The sequence below is a fragment of the Talpa occidentalis genome, unplaced genomic scaffold (genome assembly GCF_014898055.3).
Source record: "Talpa occidentalis isolate TD23 unplaced genomic scaffold, MPIMG_talOcc4v2.1 talOcc4.8, whole genome shotgun sequence".
Taxonomy (NCBI): domain Eukaryota; kingdom Metazoa; phylum Chordata; class Mammalia; order Eulipotyphla; family Talpidae; genus Talpa; species Talpa occidentalis.
In genome coordinates, this window is record NW_023605194.1 from 105568789 (window position 1) to 105595081 (window position 26293).

Sequence of the window (26293 nt, forward strand, 5' to 3'; positions counted from 1 at the left end):
CGAGGGCGGCGGGGCCGGGGGGGACCCGGGGGGCCGGCCGCTGCCTCCGCCCAGAGGAAACTTTATAGAGACAAAATCCGGAGCCTTCCAGGCGCGACCGTCCCGGGAGAGGTGGCCCCGGACGCGCGCAGCCGAGCGGTGAGGACACCCAGGAAGAGGCCGGCGGAGAGGGGCCGCGCCCCTGCCCGGCGCGGAAGACCCGGGGCTCCCGCGGCCCCGCTGCGCCCGGCGCGCCCCGCAGCCTCCCGCCGCGCGCCCCGGCCGAGGAGGAGGGACCCGGCCCACCTCTCAGCGCCCGGCTCCTGGAGTGTGAGTGGCGGGGCCGGGGAATCGGGGGGCGGGGCGGGGGGCGGGGGGATGCGCCGCGTTCTGGACCTGTGCGGGGGTTCGGTGGGAGCGCGCGGGGAGGGGAGGGGGCCTGGATTCTGCTCAGCGGGGAGCGGGGATCCAGCCGGTCGCCCTGGGTGTTGTGATCTGTTAGTTTCCTTACGTGTAATGTGCAAACTTGTGAGTTTCTCCCGGAGGAGCCGTGTCTTTCTGGAGACTGGGACCTTTCGGGCCCGTCGTTGGCCAGAGGAAATCGAGGAAGCCGGTGCCTGCGTGCACACAAAGGCCATCTCTGTCATGCACCTTTTCCTGGTGCGCTGGGTGGGAAGCAGCGCTGCAGTTTCTGTGTCTGGGCAGCTCGTTCCCCAGTGGGAGCCTCTCACCCTGTGAATCCCTGAAAGCAAAGTTCCTGTCTTTTATTGCAGTCTTCCTTGAGATGTTTCCATTTCGGTGTCTGTTTTTACCGCCTCGTTTCCTGGGTCCAGTACCTGAGTGTCCGGAGGACACGAGCAGAGTTTGGTAACTCAGGAAATTCTGGGTTCTTCTGGATCACAGCTTCTTTGGGGGAGGATGTTAAGGCCATTCCTCAGTTTATTGAAGTTGTTACTTTCCCCCTCGCTCAGATGCTTTCTATTTGCATAACATATGTCCTAATTGCTAGTACTTTTTTATTTCACAGATTGACTTCAGAAGGCTTTGCTTGTTTGAGTTGTCTTTTCTTTCCAGTGAAGAGAAACTTGGTATTTCTTTGAAGAATGATTTTTTTCCCCCCTTTCCATTATTTTAAAGGTGAAACGCATAAAATTTTTGATTCGTGTTGCATCCAGCCCCTGAGAGGGCCAAGTCGGGGGTTCAGGAAAGTAACATTTCATTGTAGTATTTAAGGGTCAGGCAGAGAGTGGAGTTTTATGTCACGCAGCGTGAGAGTACTCCACTAAAAATGATGGTCCACATGGGCTCTCTAGGAAGCTGCTACCCAGGAGCTTTGTGGGAATAGAATGAATGTCAGCCTGGAGTTATCTATCCTGACTTCTCCATTGAGGATCTTGATTGCATTTATTTCAAACTTTCTCAAACTTAAGTGTTTTCATCCTGTACTTTCTGTTTTGAAATATGAGCTCTGTAACTTTATTAGCCCCTGAATTATGTAACTCTCCAAACCCTGTCACTTTAAAGTTCCAAGCCATGTCCAGAGTTCTGTTTTGAGAAATACTAGAAAAGCTGGCATTCATCTTTTCCTGGTTTTTTAGGTTTTGATTGTTCTTCTTTATCATCATCTTTTAAAAATCTTTTTGTCTGTTTTAGTATAATTTCTCGATCCCTTTGCCCTCCTCTGGAGCTTTCCTGTTTTTTTTTTTTACTTGCCTTATTTTTCTTATACTTTTGTAAGGAATCTTAAATTCTATCTACTTTAAATGGGTACTGACCTGAAAATACTGAGTAGTGGATGTAATATTAGATGTAGATCAAAAATAAATGTCTCTTCATCTTATTTCACGAGTTTGAGGAAGTCAGGTAGCCTATGTTTCACAGAGATCGGGGAAATCTAGTCTCCCGTGGCCTGGATTTTTCTTGCATTGGAGGAAAAAGGAGGGCAAGCCAACAAAAAATAGTTTAAAGTAGATTGTATTCCATCACAGTTGCTTATTACTAACTTTGAGATTTACTTTTTATTCCATTGACTATAGATTGCTTATATTTGGGTAACGTCGTGTTTGGGGCCCTTGGTTTTGAAATGCCGTTTCTTACAAGTGGCAGAGGCAATGAAACAGATTGCACAAAATTGTAGGAAGGGAACTGGATCAAACTTTATCTAAGACCACTGTATGTCAGATAGTGTTTGGCAGCTCATAGGTAGAAATTTATGTGTATGTTTTTCATTAGGGAAATGTTGGTGTTGGACTGCAGAGAACTAATTGGAGTGTGTGAGCCTCATTTGGGAAGATGTCTTTTAGAGAGAAAAGAGCAGGTGGAATTGGAGGGTGGGAGGGATAGACGTAATTAGAAAGTTAGTCTGATGGGAATAGAGAAGGAGGTTGTTAAGTCGACTTTGGGTCTCTCTGTGTTTGTGTAGATATGTTTGCAGCCCAAGAAACCATCGAGAACAGTGTTCCTGAGAGGGTGTAATTTTAGGTGATTGAGATGAAATAGCATTCTAGGCTAAGAAAGTTTATGTCTGGGTTAGAATTTTGTTTTTTCCAAGGAACCAACATTTTGACACCGTGGTTCAAGGAGCAATAAAGATGGAGGCATGCAAAAGAAGATGTGTATATTACAGTATGGTGTTACTGGTTTCCTTATTAAAAAAAGTTTGGAAATGTATAAGTGGGCAGTGCATTCACTTTTGACATAAATTTTAGGGCAAAAGTTGGATATTGGTCTCAGACGGTAAAATAGTTAAGCTAGTGAGTAATGTGCCGAAAATGTAGATGTCGAAGTCATTTTCAGAGTACATTAAGTATTAAAGTTTCTCTGAGAGTGCTGATGGAGAGTAAAGAACTGAAAAATGGGTATTTTCACATGGGGGAAGGGGAATTTGGTAAAGTAAGTAAAAATATAGTAAGAACAGAGAATGAATGAGACTCTCCTAAAATAGATGTTCTAAAAGTGGATAAGAGTTGAAGTTGAAAAGGGAGGAACAACCTCTAAACATGGTCACGGATTTGGTTGTATGGCATATGCACTGTATTTTTGAAATAGCTGCAATCTTTTTGTACAGTATATAGGTCCCTTGGGATTAAGTTCCACAGAATATATAGTATTTCTTTTATTTATTTAGGAAGATTTTTATTTATTTATTTATACAAGCACTGGGTACAGTCAGAAGCGCCGGAGGGTGAGAGAATTCACCAGAGCGGGGAGCAGAGCAGGCAGAAGGACCGAAGTACACTGCTGAGGGGAGCAGCGGGTGGCAGGAGAGGTCTGCGCGCTATGTGGGACCCTTCTCCGGTGGCCGGGGAGCAGCCGGGGATCGAACCGGCGCTACAGAGGCTGCGAGCAGCTTCGCAGCCCAGTGTTCAACCGCTGCGCCACCGGCGAGGCCCGGAATATATAGTATTTCATTGTGAAAGAACTTATAAATAAAAGGACAGATTTGTCTCCTCAAATTCAGGTTTTAAAGTTTGTCTGGAGTTGTTATCCTAAATTTGGTGTTAACATGATGAAGTAGGGCTAAAAATAGCAGACAGAGAAGGCTGCTTCCCCTGCTCACGGTTGGTGTGTGTGCTTTTGTGTCCCATACAATAGAGGGGATATCCCTGTGTTGGCACAGCAGTGCTGAAATGCTTTGTTTTTGAACTTTTTAATTAAAAAACAACTCTGCACTTAAAAAATTCTGACATCTTAGAAGATGAGATACTGGAAATTTGTCTTTTTTGTGTGGTGAAACCTGTAGCTAATGTGGCTAGCATTTAGTGTTTTTTAACAAGTTTAATACTTGGCTGGTGAACTAGGGAATATACATCTCCACACATTTTTGTATTTCTTAGTTGGAATTCATTTCCTTTCCTGGTAGCTTCTTTGGCCTCTTCTAAAGAGTTTTTATTCAAATGACAACTCTCTGGGGAAAAGATACTTATATTCATATAGGGAGATAGATCCTAGGTGAGTCTTGGACGAGGCTACAGGAACTGGAATATATACCACATGGAATACCTTTTCTCTTCCCCATGTATTTTTGGCAACATATTTTATGCAGGTGAAACCATGTGTAGTTGAACTTAAAGGGCAGCCTTTCACGGTTGACATGCTTTAGTAAAGACACTGGGGAAGGCAGATCTCTGCTAGAAGGCAGTAGTGACTTCACGTTCTTGGCTTGGCAACTTTGGGATTGATATGGGATGATCAGAGAGCCTGGGGGAGGGGTGCCTTTCTTTTAATAGCTGAGAACCGTCAAGTCCAAAATAAGCTAGCATCACCCAATTCTTGTAATTTGGGGGTGGTTCTTGGAGGGTGCCTCTGACACCTTATTGTGTGGAGGAGGGTTTGGCAGCTCTTTTTGTAAAGGACCTGTCAGTAAATATTTTAGGTTTTGTGGACCACATGCTTTCTGTTGCAGCTATTCAGTTCTGCTCTTGTAGTGTGAGAAGGAGGCGTAGCCAATACATAGGTGAAAATATAAGACTGCTTCAGACCAATCTTACACATGAACAGGAGCCAGGTTGGGTTTGGCCCACAGTTTTGGACCAAGTCCACCAATATGTACTATGAGCAGCTTTCTTTTACAAAGTTCGGACAGGCTATTTTAGGTTGTGTTCCTTGGGGGGCTCTGTCTTCAAATTGCTCTGTAAAATATAGTCTACTGTTTAAGATACTTTACCTCCGTAATGGTGAAAAGTATGGGTTGAAGAGCAAGAGTGGTGCTATTAAGGGATGCAGCTTAAAAGTAGTGATTGTGCATTTCTTATTCAAAAATACTATAATTGGGGCCTCCCTGGTGGCACAAGGGGTTAAGCACAGCACTGTGAAGCTATCCACAGCCTCTGCAGCAGGAGTTCAATCCCCATCCGGCCAGGGAGCTACCCACATGGAGCAGCAGACCTCTCCTGTCTCACCCACTGCTCCCCTCAGCAGTGTATTTCAGTCAGTCTGCCTGTTCTGCCCCCCCACTCTGTCTCTGGTGAATCCTCTCAAACCCCCCCCCACCTCTGGCCTGTACCCCAGTTCGTATATACATAAATAAATCTTTAAAATATATATTAATTGGCATATAGTGATAAATTGGTTATGTAACATGATCAGAGTATCTGTGAAAAAACTTATTGGTATAATAATGTTGAAGGGTTCTGAAAATAAGTTCTAAAGCATTTACTTCAGATGTAAAATTAGAATTGTTTATGGTTGGCTTGAATCAAATGAAATTAGTAGTCAAATTTAAGAATATTAAGCTTTGATATGTCTAGTTCTTAAAGTCTTAATCAGTGACTAATTCTCTTATAGAATTATTGGCTCTACAATTTTTGTTTTGTTTTCAAGTATTTTAACAAATTATTATTTTAAATGTGTACTGTAAAACAGCTTTGCTATACTCTTAAAGGAAATTGTGGAGTGGGCTAATTTATTTCTTAGGTGAATCTTTCTCACATGTGTTATTTAGAAAAGATAATTTGTGCATATTTATATTATTGCTAATATGACATTTGTTTCATATTTCAACAAATATCTGCACTGTATGAGGGCATATTTTTATCCTACTTTCCTGAATCTTATCTCAGAATTTTCTTGTTTTTGGTGGGGTGGGAGGTTTGTCGTACAATATTGATCACTTCTTGTTTAGTTTCCCACCTGCTTTTACTTTACATAGTATTTCTACATATACAATTGGCATTGCAGTTCCTCTTGCTAAAAAAAAAAAAAAAGTCTGTATAATCTGGCAGTTTTAGTATGCTTTCTAGAAGATTTCTATAAGGTAGCTTTCCTACATTAGGATACTCTTATTCTTTAAAAATGATTGAATGTTTCCTTCCAAGTGATTTTATTCTCTTACGTCTAAGGTTGGGTGATGATTTGAAAGAGAGTGTTCATCTTATGTCTACAGATATTCCAAATAGAAATATATTTTTTTAAGATTTATTTATTTATGCATACAAGAGCTGGGGTACAGGCCAAAGATGTCGGGGGTGAGAGGATTCACCAGAGACAGAGTGGGGAGCAGAACAGGCAAACTGACTGAAATACACTGAGGGAGCAGCGGGCGAGACAGGAGAGGTCTGCTTCGCCATGTGGTTTCTCCCTGGCCAGCAGGGGATCAAACTTGTGTTGCAGAGGGTGCGGATTGCTTCGTAGTGCAGTGCTTACCCCCTTGCTCCACCAGGGATGCCCACCAAATAGAAATATTCTGTATTGACACTTCGAGTGGGCCAGGGAAAAAGAGCACAACTGAATTGTTATAAACTGATGAGTAAAGTTGCATAATAATGAAGTCTACCTTTCTACTTGAAACTAGCTTGTCTTATGCCTTAATGTACTTTAGGTTTTGCTGCTTTCCAATGATACCTCAATGAAAATTTCTCATGGTCACTCCCACAAGTGTCTAAGTAGAGTACATTTTCCAAATGCATGTGGCATTTTTTGAACTCTATGGGATATATCTTTTCTAGTAGTTACTCAGATATATTTAAAATTTCCTCCTATTCCATTTTCAGCATTGTGAAATAAATGAGGAAACATCTTTACTTGATCTGGATATTGAATGAGAAACTAGAGTAATGTCTAACAAGATTTTCCTAAAACCCTCCTTTAAAAATTTTGAGTAATCCGGGCCTCCCCAGTGGCGCAGCGGTTGAGCGCTGCGTTGCGAACCTGCCCGCAGCCTCTGCGGCGCCGGTTCGATCCCCGGCTGTTCCCCAGCCACCGGAGGAGGGTCCCACATGGTGCGCAGACCTCTCCTGCGGCCCGCTGCTCCCCTCAGCAGTGTACTTCGGTCCTTCTGCCTGCTCTGCTCCCTGCTCTGGCTCTGGTGAATTCTCTCACCCTCCCGTGCTTCTGACTGTACCCAGTGCATGTATAAACAAAACAAACAAATAAATATAAATAAACATGCCTCTATAAAATTAAAAAAAAATTTTTTTTTGAGTAATCCTTGATTTCTCTAAACAATAAGCTAACAGAAGAAAATATGAGAGTCTCTATTTGTATTGTGTTATCCTGCAATGTAGGTAGTTGAAATAATAAGCAAAGATGTACAAGAGACCTTATTGTTTAAGTGTCTTATCTTTCTTTCCCCGTCACCTCTAAGGGATAGCTAGTGGAGCAGGCAGATATTGTGCAGTTTCTGTTGCTGTGCTGTGTTTCCTTTCCAACTGAAAGACAGCTCCTGGAAGTCTGGGTGTCTTTAGGAAAGAAGCAGCATCTGCTTTGTGAGTCTGTTGTGTACATGTACCTAGTTAGTGTATTGTGCTAGGCGGTCCTTTCTGCATGACTGCACTGGAATTTACAAGATTCTATAGCATATTTTTAATGTCACTTAGTCTTTTCCTCTGAGAGGATCTCAGTTGCATAAGATACTGTTTTCTTCTGGCTTTTTCATCCCTACAGCATCTTGAATATACCCATCAATATGTATCAGTGCCAGATGTGACATTTCAAGGCAAATTGCTTGTGTGTTTTGGGAAGAATGTCTACGTCTTATGAGACTTTTAGGACTGCGTATTTTTTGGGGGAAATATAGGGCAGGCAGTAGACCTTTGCTTGTCACCCTCTAGTTCTGAGGAGTTGCTTTACCAAAAATTGTGAGTAATTTGTAACTACCTAATGTTTGAAAATATTATGCATGCTTGGAGCCAGCCAACAGGCTGCTAATTCACTTCTCATTTACCTAATAAAATACTTTCATGCTGTGAAGGCAGAAGACTCATTAGGCAGTACCTTTCTTCGCTTCCTGGCCTTGGATGCGCTATTTACCTTTCTATCAATAGTACCAGCTCCATCACCTACTCATGGGAAAACCATGTTCTTGTTAGGATCATTATTAGGATTAGATGAGATAATGTAAAGCATATGCAAAGTCTTAGTCCAGTGCCTTTCATGTAGGCATGTGTATCATTACTGTTAACTTACTAAGTTAAAGATCTTTCAAAATGTGCTCTAGACAGAGGGCTAAAGTCAGACTTTATATTGCCCAGTATTTAAATTTAGCCCCTGGGTTTGACAGACAATATTTAAGTAATTCTGAAGTGTTTTCAAAAACATCTGAACTAGTTTATAATTTGTTACTTAAAAATTAAGAGAATTGGAAGAACTCTTGTGTTTATTTATGGAAAAGAAAGTTATGATTTGAACATAACTGGAATTTGAATTCATCTCCAAAGGCCTCAGTAGTGCTTAGATAAGAAAGAAGTCTTTTTTGAATAATTCCTTAATTATCTTTGAAAATGACTGTGTTTTAAATTGTCTATGTAGAAATACCAGGATGTAATTCAGCTATCAGCTCTTTCAATTCTTATCTCTTCAACCTTTGGGAATAAAAATCTTTTAAAAATTGTGAAAAAGTTTAAAAGTTTTATTTGTATTATCTCAAATTAAGATTGAAGGAATTTTGTATAGGCGATTCTAACTAAATTAGAGTTTTCTCCTTTTCCTAAAATGATTTGTGCTGTGAGAAGAGGTGGCCCGGGGGAGAGATCATTCCCTTTTAATGCTTACTGTTTATTAAATACAAGATCAGTTTTCAGAAGTAACTTTTCTTGAAGCTTGGCATGATTAGTGTCCTCTTGGCAAATAACAAGATATAAATGCCTCTTGATTGTTTTGTATTGATATTTGGAAAATATCTATTTTAGGAACAATTTGGTTATGCCTTCATAGTCGTTTACTAAAACTGTATATTTAAGATAAGTATATGGAGGAAAAAAAAAAAAACCCAAAGGCAGGAAGAAAAGATAGAGATTTATTTCTTAGCTCTGATTATCTTGCCTGCTCTCTCCTCATTTTTAAATAATTTCTTCATTAAATTTGCTTAAGATTTTGCTGTAAATGCAGAAATTAGATTATTACATCTCTGGTTAAGTGGTCAATATAATGAATATTTCTATGTTTAAAGAAAATCAACATTTTAGATTTTTTTTTTTCTTTGTAGTGATTCAAGTTCCATTTCTGGTGTTATTCTTTTTTTTTTTTTTTTTTATAGAGGCATGCTTTATTTATTTATTTATTTGTTTGTTTTTGTTTTGTTTATACATGCACTGGGTACAGTCAGAAGCGCGGGAGGGTGAGAGAATTCACCAGAGCCAGAGCGGGGAGCAGAGCAGGCAGAAGGACCGAAGTACACTGCTGAGGGGAGCAGCGGGCGGCAGGAGAGGTCTGCGCGCCATGTGGGACCCTCCTCCAGTGGCCGGGGAGCAGCCGGGGATCGAACCGGCGCCACAGAGGCTGCGGGCAGCTTCGCAACCCAGTGCTCAACCGCTGCGCCACCGGGGAGGCCCTGGTGTTATTCTTTTCTCATCTCAAAGATTAAAAAATTTTATAGTTGTGAAATTAGTTCATTTCATAATTATGAGTAGGTTGCTGGCTAGTGGGAGAAGCGCATGATCTCTTAGTGGACTTAATTTCTCACTGCTTATTTGTTGTATATGGAATCCCAGAAGGTCATATAATAAACATTTTGGGTCATCAGTTTTCCTTTGCATGGTTGGTGGTTTTTGACTCCTGTGTTACTTTGAGGATGTAAACTGTGGAATGTGGATGTGTAATGAGGGGGAACCTTTTTCTATTGAGTATAACACAGAATATTTTTAATTAGAGGAAATACTAAAATTTAATTTTACTAGATTAGAAATTTAGAGTAGGAAATACAAAATTTCAGATTTTTCAAAAGCTTGGTTAGTTCAAAGGATAGTAAAGATGGGATGTACAGAGTCGGGAGAGACACAGCCAGGGAGGGAGAGGAGGGGCATGGACCATGGAGAATATTCCGGAAGTTTTGAGGTCAGTCTTAGTCAGAGGTCACACCCTGTTATTTCTTTGGTTGTGGACTTGGGGTGTTACTGCTTGTTATCTACCACTCTTTGAAACGTTGATTACTTGATTGACCATTAGATTTTCAACATCTGGATTCTTTAAACCATTGAAGTTTTAGTCTCTGGAATAATCAGTGTATTCCAGGATGAGAAAGTGTACACAGTACCTGCTAAGAGTGGGGAAGGATGAAGGGTTTTTGGCTATAGTGGAATTTCTTTTTTGGTTTTGTTGTCTTTTTTCCTTGCTGGTCACATTTCCCTAGCTTTGCCTAAGAGGGATGCCTGTAATTCTATACAGGTGACCTAGTGGATGAGAGGCAGGCTTTGGAGTTGATAGACCTGGGTTCCAGCTGTGCTACTTTGTGACCTTGGGCAAGTTTTTTGTTCTAGAAGTGTTTCCTGTAAAACTGGGATGATAATAATAGTACTTATCTCTCACAGGGTAGTTAAAAGGATTTTGTGAAATATTGTATCATAATATATGGTTCAGAGTTTAGCACTCAGTGTTGGATGTTGCAATAATAATAAATATTGCAATATTAAGTTACTATTATTTCAGTGAGGTTGTTTTTTTTTAATGCTGAAAGTCTTTGTGATCCTTGCTTTTGAATATATATCTTTGTTGTGAATACTGCCTTTTTTTCTGAATCAGATACTTACTGAATGATGCCAGGCATTGATGATCTAAAGTGAAGAAAACTAGATCTGATCCTTTTCAAACTCCCATTCTGGTTGGGGGAACCCTGTCAGTCTTCACCTTTAGATCTTTTTTTATTCCTGTTGCTGTGCTTGAGAGCATTTGGTGGCAGAACACTGTAAAAGCATAGAACTAGCCTTACTGTCTCCAGATACATCTGGATCTTAATTTTAAAGGCAGCCTTATATTTAACATCATTTCCTGGACCTTATTTAAACTGGCTACTGTGATAACTTTTCCTTGTAGTCCCCAAACTTTTTGTTGCACATTGATTACACAAGTATTGCTCCTCTGCAGCTTTGCACCTTTTACTTACCCCTATCACTTTTAAGAGCAGACACTAGTCTACCTCTTTTAAGAAGTGTTCTCTGCCTAACTATATACTTTACCTGTTTTGTATTTCCCATCTTCAGTGTATTGAGATGTGTAAGTTGCTTGTTCTGTATTTTATTATTTTTTAAAATATTTATTTATTTATTTATTTATTTATACAAGCACTGGGTATAGTCAGAAGCGTGGGAGGGTGAGAGAATTCACCAGCGACAGAGCGGGGAGCAGAACAGGCAGACTGACAAAGTACACTGCTGAGGGGAGCAGGGGGCGCGGCAGGAGAGGTCTGGACGTCATGTGGGACCCTCGCCAGCGGCCAGGGATCGAACCATTGCTGCAGAGGCTGCGGGCAGCTTCGCAGCCCAGCACTCAACCGCTGCGCCACCAGGGAGGCCCTATTCTGTATTTTAAATGTTAACCCCCACCCCCCAATTGTAAGTTTTTTAGGGCAGTGACCACTTTTCTATTTGGAGCCTTAGTTTTCACTTGAAAAAGAAAATACTCCCTTGCAGGGATATTGTGAGATTTTAGGAAGATAATTTTAGAGAGAAGGAAAAATGTCCTGAGCCAAACCCTTAGTAAAATGTAAGTGGTAGTTCCCTTTTCGTTCAGCCACTCTAGTTCCTGAAGTTTGTGCTGGGCATACAGTTCATGCTTAAAAAATACTTGCTAATTTATCCTGAATTGGGATTGGGAGTCTTTCAATTTAACTTCACTTCTGTGGATAATTTTTGTTTCTACTTCCAGTTCAGATTCAAAATATTACTTTTTAAGAACCAGATGATAAATGCTGCCAGTGATAATGAGCTGGCTTGCAGTGATTAGAAGCAGAGTCTCAAGCCATCAATGTGTGGATTCAAACATAGACTACACTGCTTGATTGGTTGGGTGACTTTTGGTAAGTCATTTAACCTCGTCTAGCCTCAGTTTCTCTGTTTGTAAAATGGGGAAAATAATGACTACTTTATGGACACTACGCTGTTAAGTGAGATAATGAGAAACAACAGTGCCTGGCACACCAGGGACATTTGGTAATCCAAGTCTTGAGATGTTGTTGATAGTCACAGTTGAGGGGGGAGATATGAGCTTGGGGTTGCTACTAATATTTAGTGGTTAGAGACTAGGAATTAACAGAGGACAGCACCCTAAAACCAAGGATTTTCTGGTCCAGAATGTAGTCCCAAGGTTGGGTAACCTTGTTTTGTAATTCAGCTTTCTGTTTTTCTTTTGGATATTTTCCTTATGTAAGATACATTGCCATTTAGATTCTGTATAAATACTGGTTATTGATAAAGGTAAGTCGCAGATATGGGCAGACCTCACCTATTTTGTATTTCCCATCTTCTGTGTATTGTTAAGATATTTAACATTCCTTTTTAAAAAGAGACATAAAAGAATTTAATGGATTTCATGATTTTTCAAAAAGATAGCACAATTACTCCAAAAGTTATCTAAAGTTGTTAATGCTTATTCAGAAACTAGGAAATGTTTCCAGGTGGATATTACTAATTTAATTTTAAAAAAGGGCAAATTATTCATGGCAAAACTATTCATGAATGGCGGGGGTGGGGGGCAGGCAGCAATTCCAGTAATGGGTACAGATTACTTGTGAACTTTTCCCCCCTGCATTTCTTTTTTTTTTTTTTTTTTTTTAAATTTTTTTTAAGATTTATTTATTTATTTATTTATTCATACAAGCACTGGGTACAGTCAGAAGCGCGGGAGGGTGAGAGAATTCACCAGAGTCAGAGCAGGATGCAGAACAGGCAGACGGACCGAAGTACACTGCTGAGGGGAGCAGCGGGCGGCAGGAGAGGTCTGCGCGCCATGTGGGACCCTCCTCTGGTGGCCGGGGAGCAGCCGGGGATCGAACCGGCACTGCAGAGGCTGCGGGCAGCTTCGCAACCCCGCGCTCAACCACTGCGCCACCGGGGAAGCCCTCCCCCCTGCATTTCTGCAAAGCATATGCACACAAGTAAAATAGCCTAGGTATTTGTTACATCAGTGATGCAAAAAGTTGACCTTCCTTTTCTTCGCTCCATACTGAGACGTTGATCTAGCAAATACTGCCTGAAATTTTTTTTGATTTCTTTTTTCACTGTGTCTATTTTGGTATGTGGTTTTTTTTGAAAGATGAATGTATGGTATCAATCTTATATCATGGATGAATTGTTATTCAGTAAAAAGTGTCAAATAAGGTCTCTTGTCTCTGTATATTTGAGATCCAAAAGAGGGAGTACCTATTTACCCTAAAGAATAGGTAATACCTCAGGCTTTGAAGCATGGGAGAGAAAGGGCAATTGGAGATGCGGAAGTTGCCTGTTAGGTCTCTATTTCTTTTGAATATAATTGATTTTTTAGTATATGTCAGGTATTGTTCTAAGAATTTTTACATATACTATTTAAATTATTCTGACAGCGATCTCTATGAAATAGGTACTAATAATCTGTTTTGTGGCAGAAGAAACAGATTCAAACAGCTTTCTAAGAACAAATATCTAGGAGTTTGAACTTACAGAACTAGGATTCAAATCCAGATTCAGCTGACTTTATGATATGCTTTTTATCACCATATATGCTGCTTTTTAAGTGTCAGTTGAGTTTCGTATTGAAAGTGGAAAATCATCAGTTGTACTGAGATAGGAAGGGAAATGATAGAATTTCATCTTAAGCAGATACAGAAGGAAGATTAATAGACTCAGGGAGACGCAGTTCTCAGGTTTACATGTTCTTATACAGAATTGTGAAATTTAAGACTGTAATTTGAACTGAATCTGCATTTTATTATATTTAGACTTGCTTTTGGTATAATCTTCAGAACAGAGGCCCGGGATACATCTATAGGAGTAGAAGAATTATGGGCAAAATTTATCTAAAAAAAGATTGTGGAGCACAGTTAATCTTTTAAAAGAGATTTTTCTTTTAGGGGAAAAGAAATATGTATTTTGATTTTGAAAAATCTATGATTTGGCATGCTTGGAAAGTAGAATAAAATCTGAGGATCAACATTTGTCAGTTTCAGATATTATTTTAGTTAGTGGAAATCTGTGAAGTGTTTATTTCTTTATGTGATTTCTGAAACTTATGACTGAGATGTGTGTTTGTTACTAAATTCTTTTTTCTTTCCCTTAGTTTATATATGGGACTATCATCCCTTACCTAAGTAGTTTATAGGTGTTTTACATTTAGTAAAGTGAAAACATAGTTTTGACATGTGCATTATTGTTTTTATTTGTTCATTAGATTTTTTTTTTTAAGATTTATTTTATTTATTTATGCATACAAGGGCTGGGGTGTAGGCAGAGGTGTGGGGAAAGGGGAGGCTGAGAGAACTCACCAGAGACAGAGTGGGGAACAGAACAGGCAGACTGACTAGATACACTGTCGAGGGGAGCAGCGTGCAAGACAGGAGAGGTCTGCTGCGCCCTGTGGGTTAGCTCCCTGACTGGGGATCGAACTGGTGTTGCAGTGGCTGCCAATAGCTTCATAGTGCTGAGACTTAACCCCTAGCATCACCAAGGAGGCCCTCGTTAGATGGGTTTAGATTGTTTTCAGAATTTTCTTTTGTTACTTCATAAAGAGCTAAACCTGAATATTGATCTTTAAAATAATCTTCCCTAAAATATTTTCTCTTACCATTTTGTTGCATTTTAAATACTGTACTTGTAGTGGTAGTTACATATATGTATATGTGTGTATATGTATGTATAAGTGTATACATAGTTATATACATATATAATTATATATGTATACATACATGTATATATGTATATATGCATGTGTATATATGTATATACACACACATATAGTATGTATAACCATAGTTATATATATTGACTCCTAGTTCTGTATAGACATAGTTCTAGGATTTTATGAAGTTCTATGAAAAATTACCTGTGAACACTAAGAGCAAAGTAGATGATATATTCTCTCGCATTACAAATATCTGACTGGAATCAAATTCTGGTAAATAAGAGTTTGGGTGTTGGGAGTTAGGGTACGGGAAATCAGATAATGACATGAAGATTTTAGAATTCTAAGTCTTAGGCTCTTTGACATTGTCTAACACAGATTACTTTTCTTAGACACAAATTTTAATATGGCACTATTATAAAAATAATTGATATCAGAATATGAATGCTTTGTATCTATTAACTCATTTAATCCCAATTACATCCCTCTGAGGTCAGTAAGTGTTGTTAATGTCCCTATTTCATAGTTGAAAACTTGATGTAGAGAAATCAAATATGCTCAAAATCTCACCTTTAGTTAGTGGTGGAATTGGGATTATATCCAGACAGTCTGGCTCTGGAGCTTAGGACCTTAATCACTATTCTATACTATATTTATCATCTGGAAATTTATTTCTTACATGTTACTGATAGAACAGTGTCAGGCAGGCAATAAGGTATATAGAAATGCTGGCTGTTTTCAATTGAATTGCGTAAATTGGCACTTAATTATATACCCTTTAAGATTGTTATAATTCCATTATGTATGTACATATTTTTTCTATTAGATTCCAAACTTTGTTCATATTTCTAATTTTCCTTTTTCAAAAGTAGCTAAGTTCATTGAGTTTCTTAGAAACTGTATGACCATGCTAAATTTCAAAATTAGCTTTTCTCATCATGCATTCAACTTTCATTCCTTACTTTCATTCCTTTAGAAGTCAGTGAGGACAGGTTTGTCTTTATTTTATTTTTTGTTGTCATTGCTTTAGAAAGGCAGAAATAACTAACTTTATAATATTGTGTGCCCAGTTGTTGGGCTTTATAAACTTTGTTACCTATAAAATTTTGAGAATTGTTTTATCTTGTCCTGTTGAGTTGTGAAATTGAATCACATCACTCATAATAATGCGAAGCATTAGAAAAAGTAAACATTAGCAGCCTGTAAGAGAAATAATATAAACCATATCTCCTCAAATCGGAGAAGTCATCTGTATTAGATTTCCATTGCTGCATTGCAGATTAATGTAATTTTAGCAACTTATCTCACAGTTTCCATTGGTCAGGAGTTAGGACTTGGTTTAGCTGAGTTCTCTCCTGAGGCTGAAATCAAGGGGGATTTCTGTATTTTGATGACTTGGGGTTCTTTTCCAGAGTATTGGTGGTTAGCAGAATTATGTTTCTCGTGTTTGTTGAAATGGAGTCCCTGTTTTGTTTTTGTTTTTTTTTTTTTTTTTTTTTTTTGCTGTCTCTCAGTCAGAGATCACTTTCTTAGAGGCCTCTAGAGACCACTCTTAGGTTATTGCCAATATTACCCTCCGTGGGCAGTTCACACCACATTGTTGTAAGCTACTTAAGGGACATTAGGAGAATCTGCCTTCTTTGAAGAACTGATCTTTTTCGGGCAGGCCCACTCACAATAATCTCCATAATTAAAACTGTTTAGGGATTTTAATTATATCTATAAAATCCTTTCACAGCAGCACTCAGGTTAATACTTGGTTGCATAACTTTAAGAAGGTATATACAGCAAGTTGTTAGAATCATGTGTGCTGTTTAGAATTCTGCCTACCACATGACTGATTATAAGACATCATGTTTCACTAAGGAAGAAAAAAGCTGGGTGAAAGTATGTAACAGTACATCATTAATACTTGGATATTGCCTTGTTTAAAAAAAATCAAATTTGATTTTTCTTCCAGCCACAAATATTTGCCTGAATATCAAATTTATTCCCTACTTCCGTGTCTCTGTGCTTTTTTGCAAGCGTAGTATTTTGTGTGTCAGTTCTGAATGACAGTATAATCTTAGAGAGGGCATTTACAACTGGGAAGTGTACTTGACATGTGTGTACCCAAAGTACCCAGAATACATAACAGTGAAAGGAACGGTGATATAAACTGCCATGACCAAATTCCCACATGCCCAGGGGATGGCAGCTGTGCTGTGACTGCCACAGGGCAAACAGTGATTGCTTTGTTGTGTTTCTGTTTATTGTCAATCAGCTTTATTAAGCTGTATAATATATACAGTAAACTATTTAAAGTGTATGATTTGATGATTCCTGCTAGTGTATATACCTAAGAAACCATACTGCAATAAGATGTTTCCCACACTTTTCAAAGATTCCTTGTAACTCTGTAGTTAGTTTCTTAACCCCCAGCAATTAGTGATTTTTTGTTGTTGTTGTTAATATAAATTAGTTGACATTTCTAGTACTTTAAGCAGTGAGAAAATGAGATTTAAGTCTGGACTCTCAGTTCTGTTCCTTTGGTCTCTGTATCTACCCTTATTTATCATGATGTTTGACTATGAATTTGATTTTTTTTAACTTAAAAACCTTTTAGCCACTTTTTAAAGTACTATTTTTACTTTTATTTAGTAAAACTAAAATTATGTTAACTAAATGTTGAATTAGTTTTCAACATTTAAAATACTAATCTGTAGTAAATTCTGAATAAATATACTATCATGTGAATACAGAAGATTTTTGTCCTGTAACAACTTACAGTTCACCTCACTAACTTAGAATGTACTATTCTTTTGCGTTGATATTCTGTCTCTGCAGCAAAGTTGGAGTAGTTAGCCATTACAGTATCATTTGTTTCGCTTTTGTGTGATTTGTGTCTTTATTCTTAATAAGTACCCACTTTAACTATTCTTCTTATCTTTATACCATTTGCTGCTGTTCTGTTCCGCAACTAGTTTCCTAAAGCATTTAGGAAACTAAATGCTCTCTCATTTAGTTTTTTTAAAAGACTACTTAAACTATTATATTGAATTTTGCCCCCTCCTTTGGATTTTTACCCATCCAGCTCTGAATGCTTTGAAGCATAGTAATTCATCAAAATTTCCTTGGTTAATTGAGATACTTATTCATATTCTGATGCTGAGACTTATTTACTGTGTGGTATGTATATACAGATCTTTACTTACTGTGGGATCACTTTGGGATAAACCCATTAGTAAGCTAAATGTATTGTGAGTCAAAAATGTATTTAATACTGTATCCAAAAAATGCGCAACACAGTCCATCCTAGAGTATGATTGTTTCACCTTCTGATTGGGTGGCCAGCTGGGCTGCCTCTGTGCATCATCACTAGAGAGCACTGTCCTGCACACTGCAGCCTGGGAAAAGATCAAAATTCAGAATTTGAAGTTTGGTTCTACAGAATATGTTTTTCAAACCATTGCAATTAAGGGACCATCTAAAGTGTGATAGTGAACTTCCAGGGCAGTGTTTTAATGGTTGATGGTGATGTTCTAAAAGATGTGCTCGCAAGTACTTAATTATGTTCATTTTTTAGTTAATCTTATCTAGAACAGCATTGTATGTGACAAATATAATTTGAGCCACATGTGTTATTTAAAAATTCTAGTAGCCTCATTAAAAAAGTAAAGGCTATTTTAACAATCTTTACTTTACCTGATATATCTGAAATATTATTCTAACATACTCAATATTAAAATACCGAGATTTTGCACATCTTTTTTTTTTCATCCAGTTCTTTGAAACATGATAGATATTTTATATCTTAGTTTAGTCACTGAATATTCACCAGAAATATTTGATTGTTATATAGATTTCATAAAATTATGACTGAGAAAAGTAGATTCACATACATAAGTTGTTCCAAAAATGTTTTTTAATACTGGTATTAAATACCAAAAAATAACTTCCATTAATATTTATATCAAATTGATAAAAGTGATTTCATGGTTTTTGAAGTAGAATTCATTAGGTTTTGTTTTTTTAAAAAATTTATTTTATATAATTCTTACATCATTTTTCATCTTTGCACAATGTATGCATTTTCATTATGGTTATATTCCCCATACAATTGCACCCCACCCCCCTTATTTTGACTCTAGTTCTTCCTCTCCCTGCCCCTCCTTTCTCCTCCTTCCGCCCCCCCCCCCATAGTGTGTCTCTGGTTTATAGTTGCTTGTTGATTTTGATTATTACTTTGTATTGATTAGTCTTTTTCCTGGTCTCTTATTTAGGTTTTCTAAATTCCTGCTCTGAGTGAGACCATCCGGTATTTTTCTTTTTCTTTCTGACTTATTTCGCTGAGCATGATCCCTTCCAGCTCCATCCATGTTGCTGCAAACTGCATGTGTTTATCTTTTTTGATTGCTGAGTAATATTCCATTATGTATATGTACCACATCTTCTTGATTCAGTCATCTATTTTTGGGCATTTGGGTTGTTTTCATAGCTTAGCTATTGTAAATAGTGATGCTATAAACATAGGCGTGCAGGTGCCCTTTGGAATTACTGTTTCTGTGTCCTTTGGGTAAATACCTAGGAGTGGAATTGCTAGATCATATGGAAGCTCTATAAATTCATTAGATTTTGAAGCAACAACTTACCAGTTTTAAATTACACTACTCAAATTAAGCAAATATACTAGTTTTGTATCAGCTCAGTATTAATATTAGATTCAAGAGGATATTACATTAATTGAAAAGCCAAGTTTAAATTTAGTATCAGTGAAGTTATGCAACTATTTCTTGTTACTTTAGTAGTTAATTTGCCCAACACTGTCCATTATAGTAAAAATTGTACATATTGATTCATTTTAGGCAAAAGTGCTAGAGCTCTTATTACTGATCTGTATTATGAAAACATTCACATTTAACATAAATTTCCATACTTTTGTGCCTAAGTTATAAGTAAAATTTTCTTCTCTTTGGTGCTTCAAATTAAGCATACTTACATGTAGTGAAATGCCAGTGAGAAAACAAAGAATACTGCCGTTTTAGTCTTTGATTATTGAATATTGAAAAGTAATTGAATCAGAGTTAATAGTACACTTAGTCTTTGAATTCTCCCACTACTCAACCATTGAACAATGAACACAGATGTATTTTCTTCTACTTTTTAAAATGGTTTCGTAAACTGACTTCATATCATTTGCATGTGCATGTTTAATTTTTAATGATTTAATGATATTGTTCATAGTTTGTTTTAGAAACCTGAGCACAAAAATTTTTTAATGTGTGTCATAAGGTAGAACAGTGCAATAAGATAGTTTTTTCTTTTAAAAGATGGTAGCAGAGGGTTTTCCTTGCTTCATGCCCAAGAGGAGAAATTTAACAGTTAGCCAGGAGCAGGACACCATTGAGAGCATCCCACAGCATTTGGTGAAGCTGAAGTATCCCCTGCACCTCAGAGACCAACACAGACTGCTTTAGAAGGTATGCTGAAGAGATCCACACATCACTGTATGGAAGTTGGGTGGAGAGGAGAGGGATGTGTGGGGAGGTAGTCTGAGGGGGATGGAGATGTAAGGGCTGCTAGACCAGCCTGGGGTCCTGGGAGATGGGAGCAGAGATGGCATAGAGGCACACATCCTTGGCCCAGGTGAAGTCCAAGGTGGAGGAGCTGGGTGCTCCACAGGGGCTATGACCCCAGCAAGGAGGACAACAAAATATTCTCGGCTGCACACACCCCCTCCCCACCTTTCAGGATTTTTACTGGCAATGTGAAGTGTAGCAACAATGGGCAGACTGCTAAATTTCAAATATGGGACTTCAGAAAGTATTAACAGTGGTGCTATGCACAAGAAGCACATCCTACTTAGCACTCTTGCTGCAACAGCTGGTCTTCTTCACATCCCTCCCTCACCCTGGAAACATAATTACAGCCACTTACTTGCCTGCACACCTATGGCATTCAGTAGGAATTACATTTAAATAAGTAAAATAAATACATAGCACCATCTGCTGGAAAAGTAAAAGGCAAGCAGTTACTGATCCAGATTCTAAATGGGCATATGGGAAAAAAATGAGGCCACTTGAGATTTAAGGTAATACGATATCATAGGAAGCAAAATCAAGCTCAAAGATATGGAAGATAATATCTTTCTAACAGATGAAAAATTCAAAATAGTGATCATAAGAAAACCTAAAGAGAACCAATAACACCCAGAAGAGCAACTCAGTGAGCTCAGGAATAAACAGTGATCATGAGGTAGAAATTGAAGCTTTAAATAAGAAACTATTGATTTGGGATATAAAGAACTCAATAAGTGAGATCAAGAGTCCTATATAGAAAGCTGTGGAAACAGAATAGACAAAGCAAAGGGAGAAATGAATCAGTGAACTCAAACACGGAAACCTATGAATGATCCAGATTGCTGGAGAGAGATAACAAAAACAAAACAAGAAATGCTTGCAAGAATTGTCTGATTCTGGAAAGGCATCATAAAGATTATGGGTGCTCCCAGATGATGGAGGGTAGGGTGATGAACAGATATCTATTCAAAGAAATAATAGCTGAAAACTTCCAAAGGGAATGAATATACAAGTCCATGAAATTAGCATATCACCTGTTTATCAAATGAAAAATACCTACACCAAGACATGTAGTAGTGAAACTATCAAGAGTTCAAGTCAAAGACTATTAAAGGTGGCTAGGTAATTAAAAAAAGGCAGGTAACTAAAAGGCACTTGCATCAGGCTCCCATCAGACTTCTCAACAGAAACTCTACAGGCTAGTATATTGTAGAGTAATAGTAAAAATTTCAAAGATTAAAACTGATAGCACAATACTCTCCCAAAATTCTCAGTTTCAGATATGTGGGAAAAAGACTTTCCCAGTCAGAAACTGAAGGAGTTTGCCCCTACTGGACCTACCTTATAAGAAATATTGAAAGGTATTTAAACTGAAAAATGAAAGTACAAAAACTTCAAGAACTAAATCGATAGGACTAGGAAGGTAGAACTTCCTAATGACAAAATGGCTGTAGCAGGCCCTCATATATCAATAGTTACCCTAAATGTAAATGGACTGAACTCATCAATGAAGGCACAGAATGGCTGGATGGATTGAAAAACCAAAGCCCAACTATATATGTTGCTATAAGAAACTCACTTAAGTTCTAAAGACAAATATGGGATGGAAAATGGTACTCCAAGCCAACTGGCAACTTAAAAAGGCAGGAACTGCTATACTTAGATAAAATAGATTCTCAGCCTAAAAGCTAACAATTATTTTTTTAAAATTTATTTATTTTTAAAGATTCATTTTTATTTATACAAGCACTGGGTACAGTCAGAAGCGCGGGCAGGTGAGAGAATTCACCAGAGCCAGAGTGGGGAGCAGAGCAGGCAGACTGAAGTACACTGCTGAAGGGAGCAGCAGGTGGCAGGAGAGTCCTACGCACCATGTGGGACTCTCCTCCGGTGGCCGGGGAGCAGCCGGGGATTGAACTGGTGCTGCAGAGGCTGCGGGCAGCTTCGCAACCCAGCACTCAACTGCTGTGCCACCGGGGAGGCCCCAATAGGTACCCTTTTTAACTGATCTATTTATATTTTTATGCTCGGTGAAATAAGCTAGAAGGAAAAAGAAAAATATTGGATGGTTTCACTTATAGCAGGAATATAGGGGAACCAAGTAAGGCAACAGTGTGAAAAAAATACTAACAGTACAAAACACAACAAAGCAAAACTGAACAATTACAAATCAGAGACATCCTGCAGGGGACTGAGGTGATGGTGCACGGGTGCATTGGTGAAGGAAACTCTATGGGTACTATACCTGAGGGGGTGTGGGGGGGAAGCATATATTGTTTAATAATGAACAATGACGTAAAAATAAAATTAATATTTAAAAAAGATTGTTAGTGGAACTCAAATATTGAATATTCTGATTTTAGATAAATATGAAAAGTTTTTGTTAAATATACCTCCCTGTGTTTTTTTTTTTTTTAAGATTTTATTTATACAAGAACTGGGATACAGGTCAGAGGTGCAGGACAGTGAGAGAATTCACCAGAGACAGAGGGGGGCAGAAGAGGCCGATGAACCGAAGACACTGCTGAGGGGAGCAGTGGGCGAGGCAGGAGAAGTCTGCCACGCCTTGTGGAAATCTCCCTGGCTAGCCAGCCCCTGGCCAGCTGGGAATCGAACCGGCACTGCAGAGGATGCAGACAGCTTCACAGCGCTGCGCTCAACCCGCTGCACCACCGGGGAGGCCCACTCTCTGGTTCTTAAAAGGAGTTTTGTTACAAACCCCTCTGGTTTTTAAAACAAGGAGGCACCATGTCTCAGCTAGTTGTAGCACCAGCCTTTTTTTAAAAAAATATCTTTACTGTTGTTCTTTGAACAAGCCAAGCAGTAACTTTTCTATGTTTCTGCTTTCCAGAAAATAATACTATTGCCAGGTTTATTCATTCTCTGCCATGATTTATGAATTCATGAAGATGTATAAGACCTCTTTTAAAAATCAGAAGTCAGTTCATGAATAAAGACAAGTGAAACTTTTCTTTTTAAACAATATTTGCTTCTCCCCTCCCCCTCAGGTGTAGTCCCCATAGTTTCCTTCACCAGTGCACCTGTGCACCATCACCTCAGTCCCCTTGCTCCTCCCTTCCTCCCTCTGATCCCTCTTCCTCCCCTGCAGTATGTCTCTGATTTATAATTATCTGTTTTTGCTTTCTTGTATTTGTGCTGTTGTTATTTTTTTACACTGTTGTCTTACTTGGTTCCCCTGTATTCCTGCTATAAGTGAAGCCATCCGATACTTTTTTTTAAAAGATTTATTTATTTATACAAGAACCGGGGTACAGGCCAGATGCGCAGGAGGGTGAGAGGATTCACCAGAGACAGAGCGGGGAACAGGACAAGCAGACTGACGAAATACACTGCTCAGGGGAGCGGTGGGCGAGACAGGAGAGGTCTGCCGCATCATGTGGGACCCTCGCCTGTCAGCCGGTATCGGACCAGCACTGCAGAGGCTGTGGACAGCTTCACAGTGCTGCACTCAACTGCCTGCGCCACCAGGGGAGGCCCTCCATCCGATACTTTTCTTTTTCCTTCTGGCTTACTTCACTGAGCATAATTCCTTCTAGCTCCATCCATGTTGCTGTGAATGGCATGAGTTAATCTTTTTTGATTGCTGAATAATATTCCATTATGTATATGTGCCACATTCTCTTGATCCAGTCATCTATTTTTGGGCATTTGGGTTGTTTCCAGGTTTTACTTATTGTAAATAGTGCTGCAGTAAACATACAGGTGTTCTTTTGAATCAGTGTTTTTATGTCCTTTGGGTAGATCCCTAATAGTGGAATTGCTGGGTCGTATGGTATCTCCATGTTTAGTAGACTGAGTAACCTCCAGATAGCTTTCCATAGTGGTTGGACCAGTTTGCACTCCCACCAGCAATGTAGGAGAGTTCTTTTTTCACCACATCCTTGCCAGCATTTGTTGCTGCCTGTTTTTTGGATATGTGTCATTCTTACTGGTGTAAGGTGGTATCTCAGTGTGGTTTTTTTTTTTTTAATTTTTTTTTTTTATAGAGGCATGTTATTTATTTATTTATTTATTTGTTTGTTTGTTTATACATGCACTGGGTACAGTCAGAAGCGCGGGAGGGTGAGAGAATTCACCAGAGCCAGAGCGGGGAGCAGAGCAGGCAGAAGGACCGAAGTACACTGCTGAGGGGAGCAGCGGGCGGCAGGAGAGGTCTGCGCGCCATGTGGGACCCTCCTCCGGTGGCTGGGGAGCAGCCGGGGATCGAACCGGCACCACAGAGATCGCGTGCAGCTTTGTAACCCAGCGCTCAACTGCTGCGCCACCAGGGAGGCCCCTCAGTGTGGTTTTAATTTGCATTTCCCTGATTATAAGGAATGTTGAACATTTTTTCATATGCCTATTAGCCATTTGCATTTTCTTTTTGGAGACATGTCTTTTAAGTTCTTCTGCCCATTTCTTGACTGAGAAGTGAAACTTTTCTTGAGGCAAACTGTTGTTACTAGTGTTAAAGTGCATTCTATAGTAGTAGTCACTAGAGATGGTCCTTTAAGAAAGGGTTCTGTAATTAAATTTGAAGAAGTATTGTGTAGCATAATATGACTTATTGAATATTCACAGTGCACATTAATATATTAAAGACTAAGATTTAAGAAAGAAACTTGTTTGTTGACCTTTTTATTAAAGTCAAACTTGTCTCTCCTATGACAAATGCTGCCCTCTAGAGGCATAAATTCAGTTGCTGTTTTGGAATACCATAATGCTGCCTGATGTTACTGTGTAGAAGTTGTAAAGGTTAATTTAATTAGGTATGCAAGAAAATAACCAGTAAGAAAAATATTACATTGAAGAAAATTGGGGGAGATAGAAAAGCAATGTATAAATGCCTCCCGTTATGGACATAGATATTTAAGACTGCTAGTAATCTTCCAATTAAACTTTATTTAGGAAATTATGGACATAGTACTTTATCTCCAAAATCCATCTTTCCTTATCTTCTCTGAAGACTTATAACAACCTTGCTTATGATAACAATTCAAAGGATAACCAGTATCTTCATACTTCTTCTGCAGTCCTTGTTTCCAGATCTGTAACTGGAGTTTAATGGTAGCATGCTGTACCTTTTTGCATAGTTAAACTGGGAAGACAAGAGTTAGATATCAACATTTAAAATTTTCTGTTGCTAATACATGCAAAAATGACAAGAGTATGTATAGAAATGGGTTCTTATGGGAGGAAAACATGCTTTTGACTCTGTTTGGTGTGGTGCAAATTACCAGATATTCTGGATACAGTATTTTAGTTCCAGCAGTAGACGTACTTGCGGCTATTTGTTTTTTTATTGATCTCAGTGTTTGCTTATATTAAATTAATATGAATGCCTAAAATTTTATGGTATAATGTAGAGGAAGAAGTCAAAGATAATGGGAAATGGTACCAATGGAGTGTATTTATCGTTATAACTCTTCACCAACCTCCCCTATTCCCTCTCCACCATTATCCAGTGGGAGGTCCAGAAGACACTTTAATCAGCAAGGTAACGAGAAATATCTTTAGTACAGTGCTAACCTATGAAAAAACAGCATAATCACTGTTGTCTTTAGGTGAGAAGAGATATTTCTATGAAAGATAGCTTTCTAATTTCAAGGAGGATGGTAGGATTTTAGGATCACTCTAAAATGACAGACATTGTGTCAGAGATATACCAGCTTAAATGCTTCTTTATGGCTGTGGCTAAATGATCACGGGGTCTCAAGGACTAAAATAGATAGGCAGACTATTTATTAAGTTTCTGCTTGATCTGTATGACCAAAAGTTTTAGGATTCACAAGTGAAGGCACAAACTGTTGTTAATATTAAGTTGTAGTTTTTTGTACAGTTCTTAGACTTGAGTTAGGTGTGTAGAACTTGTTAATTTTTCTTTCTGTACATGTTCATGCATTTTAAACATATATTTTCATCATTTTCCTATTCTCAGGCTCCTTTGTAATTTAGTCCATAGGTTGTAGAAGGCAGCAGAAGGAAAGGGGGCATCACCTAGCAATTCTGATTGGAGCTGTGAACAATAACTGATGAAATTCTAGTATTTATTTCCTTTTGAGGAACAGTTTTGTTCATACAAAGTTTGGTTATATAATCTCATAGGCTTAAGAATCTTGTTTGGAGCTTGAAGTGTGGAATACATGTATATGTTGTTTGATAACCAAGACTTAGTTTGTATTTGGTCTCATTTCAAATAACTTCTAAGAAGTTATTTGGAGAAATTGGTTTGT

At 38.6% G+C, this 26293-nt stretch overlaps 1 protein-coding gene across 4 annotated transcripts in view; it reads left to right on the forward strand.

Moving 5' to 3' along the window:
- The first annotated feature begins 245 nt into the window (after positions 1-245).
- FBXW7 (F-box and WD repeat domain containing 7) overlaps positions 246-26293 on the forward strand; it is a 145154-nt gene continuing 119106 nt past the window's right edge. For all 4 annotated transcript variants that reach the window (XM_037496688.2, XM_037496696.2, XM_037496693.2 and 1 more), the window contains exon 1: positions 246-309. The gene's annotated coding sequence lies outside the window, so the exon portion shown is untranslated. The remainder of the gene's footprint in view (positions 310-26293) is intronic.